Consider the following 20,539-nt stretch of genomic DNA (forward strand, 5'->3'; position numbering starts at 1 on the left):
TTTATTTTAGTTTGACATTTTTTTTCCCAAAAATATATTTTTGATCACTTTTATTCCTATTACAAGAAATGTAAACATCCCTTGTAATAGGAATATGGGGTGACAGGTCCTCTTTACAGTGAAATCTGGGGGGTCAATATGACCCCACATCTCACCTCTAGGCTGGGAAGCCTGAAATAAAAAATAAAAAAAAGATTCTGGCTTTGATCGTACTGGCGAGTTGGTAGAAGCACCGGAGGGCGGTGAGGGGTGGGGGGCGTCTATGGCTGGGTATTTCAGGGTATCACCGAGTATGGCTGGGTATCTCTGAGTATGGCTGGGTATGGCAATTTATGGCAGGGTATTACAGAGTATTGGCGGGGTATTGGCGGGGTACTACAGAGTAATAGCAGGGTACTGCAGAGTATTGGGGGTACTGCAGAGTAATGGCGGGTACTGCAGAGTATTGGGGGGTACTGCAGAGTAATGGGGGTTACTGCAGAGTAATGGGGGGTACTGCAGAGTAATGGCAGGGTACTGCACTGCAGAGTAATGGCGGGGTACTGCACTGCAGAGTAATGGCGGGGTACTGCAGAGTAATGGCGGGGTACTGCAGAGTAATGGCAGGGTACTGCAGAGTAATGGCGGGGTACTGCACTGCAGAGTAATGGCGGGGTACTGCACTGCAGAGTAATGGCGGGGTACTGCAGAGTAATGGCGGGGTACTGCAGAGTAATGGCAGGGTACTGCACTGCAGAGTAATGGCAGGGTACTGCACTGCAGAGTAATGGCGGGGTACTGCACTGCAGAGTAATGGCGGGGTACTGCACTGCAGAGTAATGGCGGGGTACTGCAGAGTAATGGCAGGGTACTGCACTGCAGAGTAATGGCAGGGTACTGCACTGCAGAGTAATGGCAGGGTACTGCACTGCAGAGTAATGGCGGGGTACTGCACTGCAGAGTAATGGCGGGGTACTGCAGAGTAATGGCAGGGTACTGCAGAGTATGCACTGGTATTGCAGAGTATTGGCAGGGAATTGAGGGGTTAAATTCGGTGAGCAGCGATGTGGGCACTGCAGATGCAGCCCACATCGCTGCTGACACCGATCTCTTTCCCCTCCGCTGTACCGATCGGTACAGAAAGGGGAGGGAGGAACAGGCGTCATAACATGACGCCGGTTTGTTTCCAAGTGATCACTCCGTCATTTGACGGAGCAATCACGTGGTAAACGGCCGCTATGAGCGGCCGTTTACCGTGATGCGCCGGGTCCTATGGACCCGGCGGTCACGGATGCTCTCGAGTGCGCACACCTCGGGGCACGCGAGAGCAGAATTCTGGGAGGCCGTTAATTAACGGCCTCTCTGAGTTAAACAACCGCCCTGAAGCCGTTAATCGGCAATGGGCAGTTGTTAAGTGGTTAAAGCTAGATCACTAGCTATATAGGTGAGGTGAATATAGTGGTGTATACTGCAGTCAGGGCACAGACAACAACCACTACACAGCAGCAAGATAGCAAATCAGCCAAAAACGATTGGTGTGTAACTGTGTTGAAGGTACACAGAACACCCACTGCTTCAGATGCAAAGTAACACACTACAGGAGGCCGCCTTAAAGGCGGCCTTATATAGTGTGGGGCGTGCACTACACAGCCTGAGCTATGATTGGCCACAGGCAGGATGCCTGTGGCCAATCATGGCTCTCCTCGCTGCCGGCACTGCGATTGGCCAAGCATGCGGGGTCACAGTGCATGCTTGGCCAATCATCGGGCAGCAATGCACTGCGCCAACGCAGTGCATTGTGGTCCGCGTGCGCGTCACTCGAATTTTGACGCGAACGGCCAAAACGTTCGGAATTCGCCGAACGCACGAACAGCCAATGTTCGAGTCGAACGTACGTTCGACTCGAACACGAAGCTCATCCCTAATGGTAATCATAAAAGAGCAGTTCAGCATATAGAGAGCAAACAAGATGGTGGCTGTAGTGAAGAACCTTAGGTCGCGTACACACGGGCGGACTGTTGGCTCAACTTTGTCCGCTGAACAGTGTTTCAGCGGACAGTCCGCTCGTGTGTGGGGCTTCAGCGGACAGTTTGACGAACAAAGTTTTTCGGAAATTCCGAAAAACTGTCCGCTGAAACTTGGTTTGATCGAACAGTCCGCCCGTGTGTAGGCTACTTTCGAAATGAGCAAACTGTTCCCGCTCGGAGGGAAGTCTGCTCATTTCGAGCGCGTGTGCAGGTAGGCGGGGCCCGCGACGGAGACGTCGCGGGCTCCGCCGCCTGGAATGGACTTAAAGGGGAGCCCCAACGCCGAAAAAAATCGGCGTGGGGGTCCCCCCAAAGTCCACAACAGACCCTTGTCCGAGCACGCTACCCGGCCGGCCAGGAAAGGGGGGCGAGCGAGCGCGCCCCCCTCCTGAGCCGTACCAGGCCGCGTGCCCTCAACATGGGGGGTGCCTTGGGGAAGGGGGGGCCGCGCGGCCCCCCCACCCCAAAGCACCTTGTCCCCATGTTGATATGGACAAGGGCCTCTTCCCGACAACCCTGGCCGTTGGTTGTCGGGGTCTGCGGGCGGGGGGCTTATCGGAATCCGGGAGCCCCCTTTAATAAGGGGGGCCCCCGGATACCGGCCCCCCACCCTATGTGAATGAGTATGGGGTACAATGTACCCCTACCCATTCACCTGTAAAATAAAAGTACCCAAAAAAAAACACAACACACGAGATAAAATATTTTATTGCACAGCTCCGGGGGTCTTCCGTCTTCGGGGGTCTTCTCGCCGGACTCCTCCGCTATCTTCTTGTAGCTCTTTTGCTAGCGGAGGAGTCCGGCTTTCTTCCTCCCCGCCGCCGGCCTCTTCTCCCGACTTCGGGGGTCTTGTCCCCCTCTTCGGTTCTTCTGCCGGGCCACCGCGCCTTCTTATAGCTCTTTTGCAGGCGGTGGCCCGGTCTTCTGTCGCCTCTGTCGCCGCCGCCTTCCGTTCTTGTTCTTCTTCTTGTTCTTCTTGTTCTTCTCCAGGAGATGTTGACACGTCGCTCTCTCCGGCCGGAATGCCAGAGCCGCGCTGAGCGGCCACTTATATAGTGACAATGGGGCGGTGTCACATGGTATATGTCACATGGGTTGGTCACATGGTGACCCCGCCCCCTTACGATGTCATAGTCCCCATGTGACATCAACCCACGTGACCAACCCATGTGACATATACCATGCGACACCGCCCCATTGTCACTATATAAGTGGCCGCTCAGCGCGGCTCTGGCATTCCGGCCGGAGAGAGCGACGTGTCAACATCTCCTGGAGAAGAACAAGAAGAACAAGAAGAAGAACAAGAACGGAAGGCGGCGGCCGCCTACCTGCACACGCGCTCGAAATGAGCGGACTGTTGCCTCGTGTGTGGGCGAGTCCGCTCATTTCAAAAGTTGCGCGGACTTAGTACGACGAACAAAGTTTGCCGTATTTGTCCGCTCAAAAAGTGCCGTGTGTGGGCGTGTTCGTTCATTCAAAAGTTTGAGCGGACTGTTTGACGAACTTAGTTTCAGCAGACAGTCCCCGCGTGTGTACGCCGCCTCAGAGGTAGGATGGAATTTCTCATCTTCATGACTTATTATTATTAATAATAAGCACCAATAGTTTGCACAGCAATTTACAACATGAGGGCAGACAGTACAGTTACAATACAACTCAATACAGGAGGGATCAGAGGGCCCTCCTCGCTAGAGCTTACAATCTAGAAGGAAGGGTCAAGTGGAACAAAAGGTAATAACTGTGGGGGATAAGATGATGGAGAAAATGAAAATACAGTTGTTAGGTGTGGGTAGGATAGGCTTCTCTGAAGAAGGTTTTCAAGGATCGTCTAAAAGCTAATAGTCGGAGATAATCGGACAGATTGGGGTTAGGAGTTCTATAGGATTGGAGAGGCTCTGGAAAAGTCCTGGAGGCGAGCAAGGGAGGAGGTGATGAGGGCGTTAGAGAGCAGGAGGTCAGATGAACAGAATTTTCAGGAGCTGCGTGGCATTGTCTTATACTCTGAGAGATAACCTGCTCTAAATACCGGAGGGCTCTGATTCAGGGCTGGGACAAGGGGTGAACAAGTGAGGCTGCTGCCCAGGATGCAGTGGTAGAGGGGGTCCCTTTACTGCACCCAAACTCTAGATCAATGTTTAGTAAACCTGACCAGGCTGTAGCCTCATGTCTGCTTTGACAGCTACTTCTGTAGAATTTCAGAAAATGGCCATGAATATGCAGTTTACACTCCATGCAAACCACGGACAGCCGGTGCAACGGGGCAGTGAATGGGCACAAGACGGTACACCCATTCTACAGCATATACTAGGAGTGGGAAAGAGGGCGCAGTTCCTCATCCCTTGCCTGGTGCACTAAACAAACCTGTCCCAGTACTGCCTTGATTAGTCTGGTCTCCATGTGCACTATAAGGCCAAAATCGTTAGAATGCTTCCATGCGATTTCCAGCAATAAAACCAGTAGGAGAGAGGGTTTAGCAAAAAAAAATACAATTTCTCAAATCGCCTTTCAGGACAACCCCGGAGAGAGTGTAGCTCCACCTTGTCATTAGGAAACACATGCCCACTTTAAAAACACCTCCTCTTCCTCCATGGCTTCAGTTATTGTGTTTCCTCCATGGAGGAAGCATGTGCCTGAACCAGGGAAGAGCTACACTCTCTGTAGGGGAGTAAGGCTTACCTCAAGTACTGGTTGTTTGTTTCTTTTTGACCCCCAGCAGCATCTCCAGTGGGAGAGGACTCCTGGAGCTCCTGGTCTCGCCATCTCACGGTAGTAAGGACCCTTGGAGTGCCGGCGTCGGGTGCCCGGTGTCCGCTGGATTAGCGCAGGGAGGGCTCTGGCGCTGGCGGAGGTCGCTGCAGGTCAGTGGCGTGGCTCCGTTTTTCGGCGTCGGGTCCCGGGCGGCGACAGTGTCGTTTGCGGTTACGCGCGGGCGCTCTGAGGGGGCGTGGCGCCGTGGTTCAAGCGACTGGAATGCAGGGATCATGGGGCGGGTCAGGTGGCCGCGTGCTTCTGCTTCCAGCCGGCCCTGATGACGCGGCGGCCGGGAAAATTTGATAAAATGACGGAGCTGTTTGTGTATAGCTGCCTTACTCGGCGATGGAGGAATGTAAGCCAGCTATGGTGGAGACAGGCGCCCCTAGCACCGGTCCAGCCCAGGTACATAAGGTGCAGTGGCACCCTCTGCTTCACTGTTGGGCTATGTCTTTGTCTGTTCCCCCCTCTTGGGGGCCTGTCGCTGCAGGTCGGAGGTGACTTCGCTCTGACCCTTTGCAGCCTAGTTCTGGGGTCTCACTAGTGGTCTGGTGGTGGATCTCTGCACTGGCTTGGTGTTAAGCGACTGGTTGTTGAGAGCTTTTAGTGAGTTAGCCACTTAACAACCACCCTATAGCCGAATGCTGGCTACAGGGCAGTTTCTTAACTCTGGGAGGCCGTCATATGACGTCCTCCCAGAATTCCGCTCTTGCGCGCCCCCTGGGGCGCGCACTCGAGAGCATCCTTGACCGCCAGGTCCACAGGACCCGGCGCATCACGGATCACAGTAAACGGCCGCTCATAGCGGCCGTTTACCACGTGATCGCTCCGTCAAATGACGGAGTGATCACTTGTAAACAAACCGGCGTCATATGACGTCGGTTCCTCCCTCCCCCTCTCTGTACCGATCGGAACAGCGGAGGGGGAAGAGATGGGTGTCAGCAGCGATGTGGGCTGCATCTGCAGTGCCAATACCCTGCCATTACTCTGCATTACTCTGCAACGCCCGCCAATACCGTGCAACACTCTGCAATGCTCTGCAACACCCGCCAATACCGTGCAATGCTCTGCAACACCCGCCAATACCGTGCAATGCTCTGCAACACCCGCCAATACCGTGCAATGCTCTGCAACACCCGCCAATACCGTGCAACACTCTGCAATGCTCTGCAACACCCGCCAATACCGTGCAACACTCTGCAATGCTCTGCAACACCCGCCAATACCGTGCAACACTCTGCAATGCTCTGCAACACCCGCCAATACCGTGCAATGCTCTGCAACACCCGCCAATATCCTGTAACGCTCTGCAATGCTCTGCAACACCCGCCAATATCCTGCAATGCTCTGCAACGCAATACTCTGCAACGCCATACTCTGAGATACCCAGCCATAGTCGGTGATACCCTGCAATACCCAGCCATAGACACCCCCCCCTCCCACCGCCCTCCGGTGCTTCTACCGACTCGCCAATACGATCAAATCCAGAATCTTCTTTTTTTTTTTTTTTTTTTTTCAGGCTTCCCAGCTTAGAGGTGAGATGCGGGGTCTTATTGACCCCATATCTCACTGTAAAGAGGACCTGTCATGCCATATTCCTATTACAAGGGATGTTTACATTCCTTGTAATAGGAATAAAAGTGATCAAAAAAATTATTTTTGGGGAAAAAATGTCAAACTAAAATAAAGTAAAATGAACAATTTTTTTTTTTTTAAAGCGCCCCTGTCCCCATGTGCTCGCATGCAGAAGCGAACGCATATGTAAGTCCCGCCCACATATGAAAACGGTGTTCAAACCACACATGTGAGGTATCGCTGCGAACGTTAGAGCGAGAGCAATAATTCTAGCCCTAGAACTCCTCTGTAACTCAAAATATATAACCAGTAAAAAAAAATTAAATCGTCGCCTATGGGGATTTTTAAGTAGCGACGTTTGGCGCCATTCCACGAGCCTGTGCAGTTTTGAAGAGTGACATGTTGGGTATTGATTTACTCGGTGTAACTTCATCTTTCACATTATGCAAAAATTGGGCTAACTTTACTGTTTGCTTTTTTTTTGTTTTGTGCTTAAAAAAAAATAAAAAATTCGAAAAATTGCTGCGCAAATACCGTGCGAGATAAAAAGTTGCAACGACCACCATTGTATTCTCCAGGGTGTTTTCTAAAAAAAACATATATAATGTTTTGGGATTCTATGTAATTTTCTAGCAAATAAATGATGATTTTTACATGTAGGAGAGAAATGTCAGAATTGTCCTGGGTGCTCCAGAACGCCTGATGGCGCTCCATGCATGTTGGGCCTCTGTATGTGGCCACACTGTGTAAAAGTCTCACACATGTGGTATCACCGTACTCGGGAGTAATAGCAGAATGTGTTTTGGGGTGTAATTTGTGGTATGCATATGCTGTGTGAGAAATAAACTGATAATATGACAATTTTGTGAAAAAAAAAAGTAAAAACAAATCTTGATTTTGCAAAGAATTGTGGGAAAAAATGACAACTTCAAAAAACTCATCATGCCTCTTACTAAATACCTTGGAATGTCTTCTTTCCAAAAAGGGGTCATTTGGGGGGTATTTGTACTTTTCTGGCATGTTAGGGTCTCAAGAATTCAAATAGGCCGTCAGTACTTCAGGTGTGATCAATTTTCAGATATTGGCACCATAGCTTGTGGATAGTGATGGCCGAACAGTTCGCCCGGCGGTCGTTTCGCGGCGAATTTCGGCTGTTCGCGATTCGCCCGATCGGCGGACTATTGCAGCCGTTCGCCCGGTGGACTTCCGTGTTTTCTGTGTAAAAGAACTTTGACCTATGATGACACATCCATCATGGGGTACAGGACAGCCAATTGAGACATTGCAGCACATGGACACTTGGACATTCCCCCTAACTTATAAATAGACCCGATCCAGCGGCCATTTTACATTCTTTCTTCTGTCACTATAGGGAGAGGTTGCTGTGTGGAGCAGGGAGAGATTCCAGTGACCCAAATCGCTAGCTATTTGGTACACAAGTTCTCTCTGGTATAGGTGTTAGGTGTATATAGGTTTGCTGTGCTACTGATTGTTGCAGCAGCCTGAGTGTCTTTTGTCAGTTTAGAGAAAGGGACAGGACGGTGTGTGCTGCAGGGAGAGTCAGTTTAGTCATCATCATTAGCTGTTACTATCAGGTCCACAAAAGTGCTATTCCAGTTATTGTTCCAGCAGCCTCTGTTTTGTCAGTTTATATAGGGACAGGCAGGAAGCAGTGTGTCAGGCAGTGAGGGTCAGTTTAATCAGTAGCTGTTACTATTAGTTCCACAAAGGTTCTTTTCAGGACTGGTATGGTAATAGGCTTGTACACGTATAATATTCTTTCTTCCAAATATAGAAAGAATATTATACTTGACTGCTGCCCTTCTGCTGCAGTCTGCTAATCATTCACAACCCACTTGTTCCACAAACCTCCTTATAAGGACTGTTAACTTGGTCTGTCTAGGGTGCTACAGTACATAGGGTTGAGTGAGGTACAGTCTGCTACTCTATAAGGACTGGAATAGGTACACAATACATAGGGTTGAGGTGCACTACTGCTGACCGCTGCCCTATACTGCAGCAGTCCTTCATTGGTATAGGGACTGACATACAGTCTGCTAATCACTCGCACACAACCTACTTGGTCCACAAAAGTCCTTATAAGGACTGGTAAGGTATAGGGTACTACAGTACATAGGGTTGAGTGAGATACAGTCTGCCATTCTATAAGGACTGGTATCGGTCCACAATACATAGGGTTGAGGTGCACTATTGCTGACCGCTGCCCTATACTGCAGCAGTCCTTCAGGGTCATTTAAAAAATGACAGGCAGAGGAAGAGGCAGGCCCTTCCGCAGGGGTGGAAGGGGTAGGGCAGGCGAAACAGGCTTGAGCCAAAGTGGGAAGTTGCAGAAGGTGCGTTCAATTACTTTAAAGGACGCACCAGACTTGGTTGAGTGGCTCGCTCAGCCTTACTCTTCTGCACCCTCCTCATCCTCTCGATCTGCACCCTCTTCTTCACTCTCTGCTATGTGCACCCCCAAAGACACTACCACCAACACCACCACCACATACCTTCCGCTTGAGTCACAGGAATTATTTTCCGATCCATATCAAGAGGACATTTCTGATGCACAGCCACTCTTGGTATTGGATCAGGAAGAGGAGGTAGCAACAACCGCTACTCAGCAGTCTGACAGTACCCAGATCAGCCCAAGGAGGAGGTTGGTCCCCGGTGTTGCTGCCTACTCCGAGATCTCTACTTATAGCGGTGGGGAAAGTGACGTTGATGATGACGTGTCTAGTGATGTCACGTGGGTGCCCACAAGAGAGGAAGAGGAGGGGAGTTCATAGGGAGATATGGACCAGCAGATAGGGAGGAGAAGCAGGAATAACTTACATTGCACAGGAGGGACAAAGCAGACTGCAAATGTATCAGGAGCGAGTCATCGACCATGTACGGTCACATCTGGCGCTCCCAGGACACCGGCACATGGCTCTGCAGTGTGGGCTTTTTTTTAACGTGTCCGCTGCTGACAATAGCGTTGCCATCTGCAATCTTTGCAGTCAACGCATTAGTCGTGGTAAGCCCAACACTCACCTAGGGACGACCGCCTTAAGAAGGCACATGAGCAGCCATCACCGAGCCCAGTGGGAGCAACGGAACACACAAAGCCACACTCCAGGCTCTCACCGTCCAGCCTCGTCTTCTACTTCTCCTTCTCCTCTCTCCTCACAATTGTCCTCCACTCCACCTTCCATCACGCCAAGCTCACGTTTTTCTGCAAAAAGGCATGCTTCCGTGGGCCTAATGTTTGAGCATAAAAAAATGACGCCGGATAACCCTCTTGCCCAACGGTTGACGGCTGGCTTGTCAGAACTCATAGCCCGCCAACTACTGCCATATAAACTGGTGGACTCGGAGGCCTTTCGCAAATTTGTGGCCATTGGAACACCACAATGGAAGGTCCCAGGAAGGAAGTATTTCTCAGAGAAGGGCATCCCAGAGCTATATGGCCATGTTCAGCAGCAAGTGAATGTATCTCTGGCACACAGTGTCGGTGCCAAGATACATCTGACCACAGACACGTGGTCTAGCAAACACGGGCAGGGAAGGTATATCACTTTTACTGCCCACTGGGTGAACCTTCTGACGGCCGTCAAGCATGTAACCCGTGGCACCCGTGTAGATTTGGTTTTACCGCCACGGATTGCATGCAGGGCTGACTCTTCTTCTCCTCCCTCTCCTCCTCAGCTGACTCCTCCTTTTCCGCTGCTAGCGTCTCTTCCGCTGCGCCGCCCAAGCTCCCCAGAACCTATTCGACATGCCAGGGGAGACGTTGCCATGCCGTGCTGCGTCTGTTGTGCCTGGAAGCCAAGAGCCACACTGGCCCGGCACTCCTTTCAGCTTTGAGTTCACAGGCAGATCAATGGCTAACACCGCTCAATTTGACAGTTGGTAAAGTGGTTTGTGACAACGGTGCCAATCTGCTTAGAGCATTGAAACAGGGCAAAATCATGCACATGCCATGCATGGCACACGTCTTAAACTTGGTCGTGCAGCGATTCGTTGTCAAATACCCTGGGGTCCAGGACATCTTGCGGCAGGCAAGGAAAATCTCGGCCCATTTCAGAAGATCTTACACGGCCATGGCTCGCCTTGCTTACATTCAGCGGCGACACAATCTGCCGGTCAGACGTCTTATTTGCGATTGCCCGACGCGATGGAACTCAACCTTCTATATGCTTGATAGGCTGCTCCAGCAGAAACGTGCAGTTAACGTCTACCTGTATGAACTCTGCGGCAGAACCGGTTCTGGGGAGCTGGTTTTTTTTTTTCACCGCGCCAGTGGCTGCTCATGCGTGACGCATGCAGACTTCTGTGCCCATTTGAGGAGATCACCAAACTGGTCAGTCGCAGCCATGGCGCCATCAGTGACATGGTACCTTATGCCTTCTTTATGGAGCGTGCATTGCGTTGTGTCATTGATCAAGCTGTGGAGGAGCAGGAGCGGGAAGATGAGGAAGTCGCAATGCTGGATGAATTCCCAGGGGGGGCTACTCTATCTGAGACAAGTGAACAACAGGAGTCTGAAGAGGAGTCAGAGGAGGATGGTGCCGGGGCAGATGAGGAGGAGCAAGAAGAGCATGCTTTAAACCTTTCTGGGATCCCTGTTGTGCGTGGATGGGGAGAGGAGAATGAAGAGGACGACATTATCCTGGATGATGGGCAGGAGCCAGGCCACCACACCGCTTCCACTTAAGTGCAAATGGGGGCCTTCATGCTCCAGTGTTTTAATAGGGACCCCGTATAAAAAGCATAAGGGTCAAGGACCAGTACTGGGTGGCAACGTACTTGACCCCAGGTACAAACACAAAATGGCGGAAATGTTACCGCCGTCACAGAGGGCTGTCAGAATGCAGCACTTCCAGGCCTTGCTTCGAGAAATGCTGCATTCTGCTTTTGCGTGCGCTGGCAGAGGAGCAATTCCCACTCCCAGAGAAGGAGTTGCGGGTACCAATCCAACAGCGCCTGCAAGAAGAGGCCGGTTTGAAGATGTGTTGGTGACTTCGGATATGAGGTCATTCTTTCAGCCGACCCATCGAGAGGTGTCATCCGGATCCAGCATCAGGGAACGCCTAGACCGTCAGGTGTCCGACTACATCGGGTTAACGGCCGATGTGGACGCTCTGAGGAGTGATGAACCCCTGGACTACTGGGTGGGCGGGCTTGACCTCTGGCCAGAGCTTGCCCAATTTGCAATCGAACTGTTGGCTTGCCCTTCATCCAGTGTCCTGTCCGAAAGGACATTCAGCGCAGCAGGGGGGATCATGACCGATTAAGCGTACTCGCCTAGCTCACGACAGTGTTAACTACCTCACATTTCTAAAAATGAATGAGGCATGGATCTCGGAGGAATTCAACACATGTGACCAGTAGACCATGTATATATCTATAAACAATTTTTTTAATCGAGCACAGAGACCTTCTTTCTTCATTTGGCTCACTTCCTTGTCCAAAAAAAGCACACCGTACTATATGCCCGTACCCTCCTCTTTGAAGAGGTTGAGCGGTGTCATATTTCTACTGGGGCTGCTTATTATGAGGGGCTCCCACCATCCCTGTGCTGTGCTGACTTCCTCCTGGGGCTGCTTACTGTGCAGCTGTCAGTGCTGTATATCACGGTGCAGCTGTCAGTGCTGTATATCACGGTGCTGGTGTGAGTGCTTTGTCACGCTGCTGATGTCAGTGTTCTCCATCACGGTGCTGCTGTCAGTTCTGTATATCACGCTGCTGATGTCAGTGCTCTCTATCATGGTGCTGTTGTCAGATGACTCTATCACGGTGCAGATGTCATTGCTGTATGTCACGCTGCTAGTGATAATCTCCTGCACCCTCTTTTTTGCCTACCCTGGTCCCTGACCTTCCCTCTCCTCCATTGCCTTCATGCGCTCCACAGTCCTGAATTGTCACAACAATTTCCCATATAAAAAAAGAATGCTTGTAGTTGTCGATCCCAGATTCACCTCATACATGTGTTATGTCATTGGCCATGTGGTGGGACTATGTTTGCACAGCTATTAATTATTTTGTGGCTGCAAATTTGACCTGTAGGTTTGCAAAGTTCGCCTCCCATTGAAGTCAATGGGGCCCGCCGCGAACGTTACGGTTCGCGAACTATCGGCCTCGTTCGCGGTCCGCGTTCGCGAAACGTCCCGTCGGAAGTTCGTCCATCACTACTTGTGGACTCTATAACTTTCACAAAGACCAAATAATATCCACCAATTTGTACTTATTTTTACTAAAGATATGTAGTAATATAAATTTTGGCCAAAATTTATGAAGAAAAATTACTAATCTGCTAAACAAAGAAGACAATTTTTTTACAGAATTTTCTGTATTTTTTCTTTTATAGCACAAAAACAAAAAAACCCAGCGGTGGTTAAATGCCACCAAAAGAGAGCTCCATTTGTGTGGAAAAAAGGACAAAAATTTCATATAGGTCCAGTGTTGCATGACTGAGTAATTGTCATTCAAAATGTGAGAGCACCGAAAGCTGAAAATTGGTCTGGTTATTAAGGGTGCTTAAGTGCCCAGTGGTCAAGTGGTTAAGCCTGCATGTCGTTTCAGGAAAAATCACTAGGAAAAGCTAGACCAGGTCAGAGAAAATGTCCTTCTTGCAAGACCCCCCTCAGAGATTCGTGGCAGAAGGCAATGTGCAGAAATTGTATCAGAGAATTGGTGGAAGAGGAAACATCCCAGCAATATAAGGATTTGTTTTCTTCGGTTAAAGAGCTGACAAACTCCTTGAGTTCAGTCAGGTCCATCCTGATACAAAACCCTCCCGCACAGACCAAGCCTCAGAACTTGCCGCCCAGCCCCAGGGCGTCGTCGTCCAGACAGGTGGAGACCGAGGATTCTGGAGACTAAGGGGGTAGTACTCATCTCCTTCAGGGATTCTGAGGAGGAGGAAGAGGAAGAAGATAGCAGGGACTCTAAGTACAAGCTATCACTAGAGGAAGTAGATGACTTTCTTAAAGCAATCTACACTACTCTAGAAATTCAAGAAGAAAAAGTACAGCTGTCAATTCATGACAAAATGTACCAGGGGTTGGACGAAACAAAAACGGAGAGTTTTTCCAGTCCACAGGGTCCTCTCAGATTCGGTGAGAAAGGAGTGGAAGGACCCAGAAAAAGCCCCTTTCTTCTCTAAAGCGCTCAAGAGAAGGTTTCCCTTCGAAGATAAAGACTCAGAGGTTTGGAACAAAAAACCCAGAGTCGATGCAGCTTTCTCGCAGGTATCCAGACGAACGGATCTAGCCTTTGAGGATATGGGGATCCTTAAAGACCCAATGGACAAAAAAGCTGACTCCATCCTTAAAAAGGCTTGGGATGCTGCGTCAGTCAGTCTAAAGCCAGCTATGGCAGCTACGGTAGTGGCCAGGAATCTGGAATGTTGGGTAGAGAAGCTGAAGAGCCATATTGAAGCGGGGACACCCCGCAAGGATCTCTTAGAGTCCTTTCCACTGATCCTGAATGCAGTCAAATATATGGCGGATGCATCAGCAGAATCGGTTAAACTGGCAGCCAGGTCTTCGGCTCTTGTAAATTCTGCCAGGAGAGCAGTTTGGCTGAAAACATGGTCTGGGGACACGGCCTCTAAGGTCAAACTGTGTGGTCTGCCCTTCTCGGGTGACTTGCTCTTTGGACCCGATTTAGAGTCTGTGCTGGATAGGACAGCCGATAAAAATGCTTTTCCAGCTAAGAAAAAGCAGGTTGCCAAAAAGCTTTTCAGCAGTCCCATAAAAAAGACCAGGATCGCAAGAGCAGATGGGGTTCGCAGAAGGGCAAAGGCAAGGGTGGAGTCCGCTTTAGATCTCCCCCAGAGCAGTCCCCCAAGAGCAAGTGACAATCTCTCCCCAGTGGGGGGGAGACTGTCAGCTTTTCGCGAACAATGGGACAGGCTGTCTCCAAATCTGTTCGTGAAGAGCATTGTCGATCAGGGGTACAGGTTGGAATTTTCAGAACCACCCCCGAGCAGGTTTTATGTGACAACATTGCCAAGGGATCAGGAGAAGGCCTCTGCAATGAAGCTTTTATTACAGGAGCTGATACAGCAAGAGGTTCTAATTCAAGTCCCAGTAAACCAGCAGGGCAGGGGTTTTTACTCACATATTTTTCTGGTGAAAAAACCCTCAGGGAAGTACCGTTTAATCCTGAATCTGAAAGTTCTGAACAGATTAATTCGGTACAAACATTTCCGGATGGATACAATTTTTTTTCATCACAAAGTTGTTGACCCCAGAATGCTTCATGGCATCCCTGGATCTAAGGGATGCCTACCTTCATATACCCATTCATCAGGCATCGCAGCAGTTTCTGCGCCTGGCATTGAAGGTGGGGAGTTCGGTATGGCACCTCCAATTCAGGACTCTGCCATTCGCACTCTCGTCCTCTCCCAGGGTCTTTACAAAGATTATGGCAGAGGCTTTGGAGCCCCTGAAGTTGAAGGGGATTCCAGTCGTCCCTTATCTGGACGACCTTTTGTTTTTTGCGGACTCCAGGGAGCAGGTCCTAGTCAATCTCCAGAGGGCCCAGTCTCACCTCGAGGGCCTGGGGTGGCTTCTAAATCTAGAGAAGTCAAACCTGACCCCCTCACAGGAAGTGAAATTTCTGGGGTATACGTTAAACTCGATTCTCCAGAAAGTTTTCCTGTCGCTGGAAAAACAGGAAAAGTTGCAGCTAGCTGTACAGCGGATACAGAGCAACCATGCAGTCTGTCAGGACGGCTATGGCAGTTCTGGACATGCTTAAGGCAGCAATCCCGGCTGTTCAGTGGGCCAGGTTCCATTCCAGACCCCTTCAGAGGGAGGTTCTGTCAAGCTGGTCCTATCAGGATCCTTTGGAAAAGCCGTTAAAAATGTCGTCAAGGACGAAAAGGGCTCTTTGGTGGCGGAGAGACCAGGCAAACCTCTCAAGGGGCCTGGTGTGGACCTTTCCTGTGGACAAGCGTCTTACCACAGACGCAAGTGCCTGGGGCTGGGGGGCCCACCTGGATGGTCAGACATCTCGGGGTCTGGTTCAAGCAGGAAGCTCAAAGATCATCCAACTGGAGGGAGTTGAAGGCGATCTTTCTGGGTTTGGTGGCCTTTCAGCAGTATTTGAGAGGTCACCATGTCCAGGTGTTGTCAGACAACACAACAGCGGTTACCTACATTATGAAGCAAGGGGGAATCAGGAGCAGGAGCTTGATGGAGTTGGCCAATCTGTTGTTAGCCTGGGCAGAGCAGAACACAGCCTCACTATCGGCAGTGCATCTGAAGGGCTCTCAGAATTTGTTTGCGGACCTCCTAAGCAGGCACAAATTGCTAGAGGCAGAATGGAACCTGAATCAGGAGGTGTTTCTGATGATCTCCGAGGCTTGGGGGGGTTCCACAGGTAGACCTTTTTGCCAGCAGAACTCAAAGGTGGACAGATTCTTTTCTCTTCACCGAGGAGATGCAGCAATAGGGTTGGATGCATTTGCTCACCCCTGGCACTACCAGCTGTGCTACGCCTTTCCCCCCTTTCCTCTAATTCCACTAGTGCTGAGGAAATTCAGGGAAGAAAGGACGGACTTAATACTAGTCACTTCTTTTTGGCCAAAAAGGCCTTGGTTCGCGGGTCTTCGAAACCTAGCCTCGAAGCCCCCATGGAGGTTACCACTCAGAAAAGATTTGTTATCCCAGGGGACAGTAAATCATCCAGAGGTGGAACTTCTACAGCTAACCGCCTGGTTTCTGAGGAGGACCTCTTTAAAGCCAAAGGTCTCTCAGATAAAGTAGTAAAGACCCTGCTGTCTAGCAGGAAGGCAGTTACACAGGCAATTTACATGAAAGTCTGGAAGAAGTTCAACTCCTGGTGTAGTTCTAGAGAGCTCAAGGTCAAGAGCACGGTGTCCGTCTTGGAGTTTCTCCATGAAGGAATGGAGAAGGGTCTCGCAGCCAGTACCCTGAAGACTCAGGTGGCTGCCTTATCAGTTTTCTTTGAAAAGACTTTATCTAAAGAAACTTTAATTTCTAGATTTTTTTTTTTAGGGCTCTTGCTCGAAGTAGACCAGTAGCCCTTAAAGACTTTCCCAGTTGGGATTTGTCTACAGTTTTACAGGGTCTCTCGGGAGCACCGTTTGAACCCTTACAAGAAGCTTCTTTACAGAAGGTGGTTTTAAAAATAATCTTTGGTGGCCATCACCTCGGCCAGGAGAGTCAGCGAGCTCCAAGCTCTAGCTATTACAGAACCCTGACTAGTGTAGTCTGAATGTTCCCCTTATATTATTCCTTACCCATACCTTCCCCTATTAGAAACGAGACCACACCATAGGTTGGAGTAAACTGGCCACAACAGCCTTTATTAAACATAACTCAAAATTCACTCCAATAACTTGTAAATATGAAAATATCTAAATATATATAGATATATAAATATAAATAACTTTATTACCATTAAACCACATTAAATAACATTAACTGCCCATTCTGGTGATCTCTGACGGTGACCCCACTTAAGCCAATACCAAATCACTGCGGTACACCTCACCAACTTCCCAAAGGCCTCCACCTGTGACCGGTCGGAGACAACTTCCGCCAGTGAACATAACCGTATTCCCTCCAACGTTCAGGAATACCCAGAGGGGCCGATCGTTAGATGAGCCCCCCACACCCTCAGATCCCTTCTGAGTACCTGTCTACCGTCAGAAACCACCAGAAAACACACCGCCAACACAGGAAAACCTTCAGCTGCCGTGACAACCGACGAAACCTGCAAAAGAAGAAAAGACCAGCAACAAACGACACAACAAAACAAACACATAACATTAGGGCGGGAGGGCGGGAAAAACTGCCTCCTCTGTGTCACGCTGGGATCCGAATGATCCCCTAAAGCCACACCCCTCCCTTTTATATGACCCCTCCCCTACACTGAACTTGCTTCCTGCAAACCTTTTTCCTCAGCTCCACCCATAAAGCTTAACCCTCTGTGTCTCTCATCCACACTGTCATGTCCAGCACTCCTTATATCATTGCATTCATAATCCGTGCTTCTCTTGACTAGTGTAGTCTGAATGTTCCCCTTATATTATTCCTTACCCATACCTTCCCCTATTAGAAACGAGACCACACCATAGGTTGGAGTAAACTGGCCACAACAGCCTTTATTAAACATAACTCAAAATTCACTCCAATAACTTGTAAATATGAAAATATCTAAATATATATAGATATATAAATATAAATAACTTTATTACCATTAAACCACATTAAATAACATTAACTGCCCATTCTGGTGATCTCTGACGGTGACCCCACTTAAGCCAATACCAAATCACTGCGGTACACCTCACCAACTTCCCAAAGGCCTCCACCTGTGACCGGTCGGAGACAACTTCCGCCAGTGAACATAACCGTATTCCCTCCAACGTTCAGGAATACCCAGAGGGGCCGATCGTTAGATGAGCCCCCCACACCCTCAGATCCCTTCTGAGTACCTGTCTACCGTCAGAAACCACCAGAAAACACACCGCCACAGCCCGAAAGGGTGACCCCCTCAACCTTGAGGGCCACCCCACACCCTAAGAGCTATTTTGTATACCCTCCTGCAGACCCAATGACCAAAGGTCAATACCCACGTCCGACCCCCATCCTGGTTTTGTTGATGCTTACCATGGACCTAGCCCACCTCCACACCGATCTGCCCGCAACGACCTACCAAACCAAGATGGTACCCGGGAAGCGGACTCGTAAGTGCAAAACATCCGCCCTAACATCAGCTAAGATGTCCCTTTCCTTCCGTATGCCCAGGTCGTTGCCCCCTGCGTAAATGACCAACACATCCGGGGGCCTGTCCCTCATTGCAAAGCGCTCAACTTCCTTCATCACACGCTCCCACCGCATGCCCGGGAATCCCAACCACATCAACCTAGCCTCCCCCCAGGAATTCCCAACGGCCCGCCTGCCGGCTGAGCATCACCTCTCCCGGCCCCCCAGCACACGTCCGAGTGCCCTAGGATCCAAACGAGGCGTGAGGAACCTCCATCTGGAATAAAAAACATAACACAGAACACATAACAACCAACAAACGTAATATACCATAACACCTGTAACTCCCAACCCCATACTGCAAAACACTCCCAGCCGCGCCCCCACTCACCCCAGGATCAACTGCGGCCGGACATACGAACGGAACCTCTTAGATTCCCAACGACCGATCCGGCGAACAATCGCCTCAGCCAGCCCACATCGGGCCGCCTCAGTGGCCGCCCCAATACGGAAGGAGTGCGACGAGTACTCCCGGTCGTCCAAACCCACAGTCCGCAGGCACCGTTGAAAACTGACACGAATTGCAACCTAGAGAGAAAAGAGCCCCCCGCATGCAGCAAGAAAGGCCCCCCCCCCTCCAGCCGCACCGCCCGAAAGGCCCTTACCGCCACCACAGGGCCCACTGCCGAGCCTGGCAAGGCAACCAGTATAATCAACACTCCCCTGCCCAGCTGGTCAGGCTTGGACCTCCGCCACCGTATACTCACCCGATCAGCAGCCACCTGTACATCCTGATCCAACAGCCCCACAGCACCCCGTTTAGACCGACACACCAACTCCCCAGTCCCAAACGCCCCATAAAACGCAAATGAAAAAGCCGCTGTGAACAGGATGGCCTTGTAAGCGGAAGAACAAACTTCCACAAGCCGGGAACAAATCGCCACCAAGTTATCACACTTCACCAGCCTGTGCGCCTCCCGACCTTTCCGTTCCCTCCTATACCCCTTCAAGGTTTGCCGCACCCAGAAAGCCGCATTCCCGTCCGGCTCTCCCCACAGCTTAAACAAAATGCCAACCCCGCCAATTTCCGATCAATCGACGCAGGTGCCAATCCCATCTCAATGTTCCGTGCCACCCAATACAGCCCCAACCAGCGCTGGTCGGAGCCCCGACCAACCGCTCCAACTCAACCATTCTGACCACACCCTAGAATAGGCCGCCCACGTGGACTCACTCAAAGACCCCTGAATCCAACCTGCGGCGACTACAAGGGCATCCCCCACATTCACCCAGGGCAAGACGCCCTAGACTCCTCCGTTCTCGGCGCCAGATCCCGGAACTCGTCCCACTGAAAACGAGAGAGCGAGTTAGCCAAAGAATTCTCCACCCCAGGTATGTGCACTGCCGAAACGTAAACATTGAGCCGTAAGCACCGAAACACCAGCCGCCGTAGCAGCCAAATGGTTGAGGACCTGAACCACCCCCATGCCGTCTCAACTAATGCGCAACTTCATATTACGGAACTCCTCCCCCCACAGCTCCAATGCCAACACCACCGGGAATAGTTCAAGCAGAACCAGGTTGCCCAACAACCCCGCCACCTCTCAAGATTGCGGCCAAGGGTCAGCACTCCACCGTCCCCGAAAATACGCCCCATAACCCGCCGACCCAGCCGCGGCAGCGACCAATTCCACATCGAAATTGCTCGCTGGCCCCGACATCCACATGTCCCGCCCGCTACAAGAGGCTAGGAATTCACGCCACGCCCGCAAGTCTTCCCTGTGTTCCTTCCCGCAGACGCACAAAATGGTTAGGCACACTCACCCCGGCCGAGGCTGCCGACAGCTGTCTGCAGAACACCCGCCCCCATAGGGATGATCCGGCAAGCAAAATTAGGCTAGCCCAACAGAGACTGCAGGGCCCTCAACCGGACCTTCTACTATCCTTGCATCTCCACCAATTCCATTCTCAGATCAAGTAATTCATTCTCGGGCAATCGACACTCCATTGCCCTCGAATCGATCACTATCCCCAAAAAACTCAAGTCCGTAACTGGTCCCTCTTTTTTATCCCCCGCCAACGGTACCCCGAACTTACCTGCAATGTGCTGCAACGTGGACAGAAAATCGCACCCACACTGGAGGCAGGCGGGGCCCACGCACAGAAAGTCGTCCAAATAGTGGATGACCGACTCCAGGCCCGAAACGTCACTCACCACCCACTCCAAAATGAGCTAAACGCCTCAAAGTAGGCGCAGGAAATGGAACAACCCATGGGCAGGCACTTACTCATATAGAACTGGCCCCGCCAATGGCACCCCACATCTGCCTTGGCCATAAGAGCCCCGCATCCAGAAAGCCTGACCCACCTCACCGCCGCATCAAAAGACGTGTATGAGACCGTACACGCATCAGGGCCGATGAAGTCATTGACCGACCCCCCTTTAGGAAAGGACAAGTGATGAAGCAAGCGAAA

This window comes from Lithobates pipiens, unplaced genomic scaffold (genome assembly GCF_037356315.1).
Source record: "Lithobates pipiens isolate NorthernLeopardFrog02 unplaced genomic scaffold, aLitPip1_a1.2 Scaffold_1, whole genome shotgun sequence".
NCBI classification, from domain to species: Eukaryota; Metazoa; Chordata; class Amphibia; order Anura; family Ranidae; genus Lithobates; species Lithobates pipiens.